This window comes from Physeter macrocephalus, chromosome 8 (assembly GCF_002837175.3).
Source record: "Physeter macrocephalus isolate SW-GA chromosome 8, ASM283717v5, whole genome shotgun sequence".
NCBI classification, from domain to species: Eukaryota; Metazoa; Chordata; class Mammalia; order Artiodactyla; family Physeteridae; genus Physeter; species Physeter macrocephalus.
Genome location: NC_041221.1, coordinates 105,449,393 through 105,454,513, shown reverse-complemented (window position 1 = coordinate 105,454,513; position 5,121 = coordinate 105,449,393).

Sequence of the window (5,121 nt, the reverse complement as noted above, 5' to 3'; positions counted from 1 at the left end):
ACAGGGCTTCCCTGGTGGCGCAGTGGTTGAGAATCCGCCTGCCGATGCAGGGGACATGGGTTCGTGCCCCGGTCCGGGAGGACCCCACATGCTGTGGAGTGGCTGGGCCCGTGAGCCAAGGCCGCTGAGCCTGTGTGTCCGGAGCCTGTGCTCCGCAACGGGAGAGGCCACAACAGTGAGAGGCCCGCGTACCACAAAAAAAAAAAAAAAAAAAGCTGAACAAACTAAAAAAATTAACAACTTTCCTTAGACCCATAAAAGAAGCGAGGTCACAAAGCTAACTGCTGCCCTCCCTCCAAATTGGAGAGACAGACAGGTGAATACAGACAATAACAACCAACCAGAATAGAAATTTCTGCAGAAACCATTGCCAAGATAGGAAAACCTGAACTATAATTGATGAATTGCTGGGGGTGCAGGGAGGGCACACCTGAGAGACAGAAACTCCAAGGGGACCAGTTATTGGAATGCCCCCACACTTTTGTGAGTTTTACCTCCTGAAGCTCTACCAGGTTCTCACAATGAATACTGGAGAAAAATTCCCTCCTGCTTCTGGTAGAGGGAGGGGAAAAGGAACACTTTTTAAATATGCCAAAGTATTCTGTTCTTCTTAACAAGGTCAGCCCTTAGGGGAAAAATTTAACAGATCCTAACCTACTGAGATTTTATCAGAGCCTAACTGGCCTGGCAGAAAGGAAATACCCAATTACAGCCCATGCTAACAATTCTGCCTTGCCTAAGTGGTGGAAAAACTGAGAAGCATGTGTGAAGTTCACAGTTCAGAGCCAAAGGCTCACTAAATGACTGAAACCTAATCATAAGTCTATAGAACGCTTCCCCTTTCCCCATACCTTACCACATTACTAAATGTCTATTTACAGAAGTTCCTTTTACCCAGTACATCATGTCTGGCTATCAAGGAAAAATTACAAGACATACTAAAAGGCAAAAAATCAGAACCAGATTCAGATATGGCAGAGATGTTGGAATGATCAGACCTGGAATTTAAAACAACTATGATTAATATGCTAAGGGTACCAATGGATACAGTAGACAGCATGCAAGAACAGATGGGCAATGTAGGCAAAGAGATGGAAATTCTATGGAAGAACCAAAAAGAAATGCTAGGGATCAAAAACACTGTAACAGAAATTAAGAATGCTTTTCATGGATTTAGTAGACTGGACCCAGCTGATGAAAGAATCTCTGAGCTAGGGGATTTCTCAATAGGATTTCTCCAAAACTAAAAAGCAAACAGAAAAAATACTGAAGAAAAAAATGGAACAGAATATTCAAGAACTGTGGTACAACTACCAAAGGTACAACCTACTTTTAATGGGAATACCAGAGGAGAAAAAAGGAACTGAGAATTTCCTCAAATTAACGTCAGACATCAAACCACAGATCCAGAAAGTGCAGGGAACACAAAGCAGGATAAACACCAAAAAACAAACAAACAAAAACCCCCCACAACTATACCTAGGCATATTATTCTCAAATGCAGAAAATCAAACATAAAGAAAAAATCCTGAAAGAAGCTGGAGGAGAAAAACCTCTCTCCTACAGAAAAGCAAAGATAAGAATTACCTCGACTTCTCCTCCGAAACCATGCAAACACATAGAGAGGGAGTGAAATATTTAAAATGTTGAGAGAAAAAAATTCCATCTACCTAGAATTGTGTACACTGTGAAATTATCCTTCAAAAAGTGAAGGAGAAATAATGACTTTCTCAGACAAACAAAAATGAAGGGAATTTGTTGCCAGTAGAACTGCTTTGCAAGAAATGATAAAAGACATTGTTTAGAGAGAAGGAAAATGATACAGGTCAGCAACTCAGATCTACATTAAAAAAAAAAAAAGCATCAGAGAAGGATTTACTTATGTAAATAGGGAGTGGGGGAACCTGAAGCAGACAAGATGGAATATGCCTCTTGTAAAAGTACGACCATAAACCTTCCATTGATTATGGTTGTGAGGAATCACAGAACCTCCAGATATGTGCATTTCCAGTAGCTGAGCTCATTGTCAGAGCAAATAATCTAATGGTTTTGTGAATTCCTGTAGTCTTTCTGGGTTGTCAACCTCAAGTCCAGGAAAACGAGGATAGAGAGAAAGGAGATCTGCGGATGTGGTTTTTCCAGCCCATGTTCTTGTTGTCTAAGACTGGAACAGGCTTCACTGCTTGCCAGCATTTCCTGTACTGATGCAGGGCTTCCCTTCCTCAGGCATGAGGAAAGAAAAAGTGGAGTCAATATGGGGTTGCTAAGCCTAGTTATAAAAAAAGAATGGGAGATCCAGATTTTTTTGAACTATTAAAAAAACTTTATTAAGGTATAATTGACATATAATAACCTATATGTATTTAAGGTATACACTTTGAAAAGTTTTGTCATACATATAAGCCTATGCAACCACTATAGCCATGATAAAATTAGGAATAGAGGGAAATTTCCCCAATTTGGTAAAGAATATCTATAAAAATCCTACAGCTAATATCATATTTAATGGTGAGAAATTTGAAGCTTTCCCACTAAGACCAGGAACAAAATATGAATGTCCCCTCTCACCACTGCTTTTCAACATTGTACTAGAAGTCCTAGCAAATGCAGTAAGACAAGGAAACAGAAGGTATACAAACTGGATAGGAAGAAATAAAACTATATTTGTTTGCAGATGACAGATTGTCTATGTAGAAAACCTGAAAAAAGGGACAAAAAAACTTCTGGAGCTAAGTGATTATAACAAGCTTGCAAGATACAAGGTTAATAAAAAAGTCAATTGCTTTCCTATATACCCACAATGAACAAGTGGAATTTGAAATTTAAAACACACTATCATTTGAAATGGCATCCCCCAAAATGAAATAGTGATGTATAAATCTAACAAAATATATACATGATCTATGTGGAAAACTACAAATCTCCAATGAAAGATATCAAAGAATAAAAAAATAAATGGAGAAATATCCCATGTTCATGAATAGGAAGACTCAATATTATCAAGAAGACATTTATTTCCAACTTAATCTATAGATTCAATGCAATCCCAATCAAAATAGCAGCATGTAATCTTGTGAATATCAACAAATTAATTCTAAAATTTTAATGGAGAAGCAAAATACCCAGAATAGCCAATACAATTTTGAAGAGGAAGAACAAAATTGAAGACTTGACATTACCTGACTTTATGTCTTATTACTATAAAGCTGCAGCAATCAAGACAGTGTGGTATTTACACTTCTCAGATTGCCTCCTTTTGCTTAGTAATACACATTTAAGTTTCCTCCATGTCTTTTCATGGTTTGATCGCTCATTTCTTTTCAGTGCTAAAAAAAATATTCCATTGTCTGGATGCATCACAGTATATTTATCTATTCACCTACTGAAGGGCATGTCAAATGCTTCCAACTTTTGGCAATTAAGAATAAAGCTACTATAAACATCTGTGTGCAGATTTTTACGTGGACATGTCTTCAATTCCTTTGGGAAGATACTAAGAAGCAGTCCTTGGGCTTTTAATATTTTTTTTGTCATATTTCCCTGGTTATAACCCCTAAGTACAATGTTAAGTTAGTCATAATGGGCAATGTTTTTTCCAGATTTATAGAATTGATTTACTACATTTTATAAGTTCATAAAGTATACAATGTAATGATTGGATATATGTATATACTGCAAAATGATTACCACAATAAGTTTAGTTAACACATCCATCATCTCATATAGTTACAATTTTTAAGATTTATTCTCTCAGCGATTTTCAAATATGCAATACAGAACTGTCATCATGCTGTATACTACATCCTCAGAACTTGTTGTTGTCACAAGGCAAGATTTCATTCTTTTGTATGGTTGAATAATATTCCATTGTATATATACACCACATTTTCTTTATACATTCACCCATTGATGGACACTTAGGTTGTTTCCACATCTTGGCTACTTTAATAATGGAATGAACATGGTGGGGGAGGCAAATATCTCTTTGAGATAGTAAGTTCATTTCCTTTAGATATATACCCAGAAGTGGAATTGCTGAATCATATGGTAATTTAAATTTTTTTTTAGGAATTCCATACTTTCTAGATAGTGGCTGTACTGACTTATGGTCCCACAAATAGTACACAAGGGTTCCCTTTTCTTGATGTTCTCAACAGCACATATTATCTCTGTTGTTTTGATAACAGCCATTCTAATAGGTATGAGGTGATATCTTATGGTAGTTTTGATTTGCATTTCCCTGATGATTTGTGATGTTGAGCATCTTTTCATGTACCTGTTGGCCATCTGAATATTTTCTTTGAAAAAATATCTACTCAGGTCCTTTGCCCATTTTAAGGTTGGATTGTTTATTTTTTTGCTATTGAGTTGTATGAGTTCCTTATACATTTTAGATATTAACCCCTTATTGGATATTTGGCTTACAATATTATCTCCTGTTCCACAAGTTGCCTTTCCATTGTTTTGATCATTTCTTTTGCTGTGCAGAAGCCTTTTAGTTTGATGTAATCTCACTTGTTTATTTTTGCTTTTGTTGCTTAAGCTTTAGGTGTCATATCCAAAAAAAAAATGATTGCCAACACCAATATCAAGATTTTTCTCTGTTTTCTTAGAGAAAGTTTTGGGGTTTTATGGTTTCAGATCTTACATTTAAGTTTTTAATTAATTTTTAGTTAATTTTTGTGAGTGGTCTAAGATAGTGGTCCAGTTTCAGTTTTTGCATGTGAATATCCAATTTTCCCAGCACCACTATTTGAAGAGACTTTTTTCCAATGAGTATTCTTGGCTCCCTTAACAAATACTAGTTGCCTGTATACATGAGGGTTTATTTTTGGGCTCTGATTCTGTTTCATTGGTTTTCTGTATGTTTTTATGACAATATCCTGCTGTTTTGATTACTATAACTTTGTAGAGTTTGAAATCAGGAAGTGTGGTTCCTCCTGCTTTGTTCTAAATACTTTCTCAGGATTGCTTTGGCTATTCTGGGTCTTTTATGGTTTCACACAAATTAAAATTTTTTTTCCACTTCTGTAAAAAATGCCATTAGACTCTTGATAGGGATTATACTGAATCCATCCTACAGCTGGTATGGACATTTTAACAATATTAATTCTTCCAAGT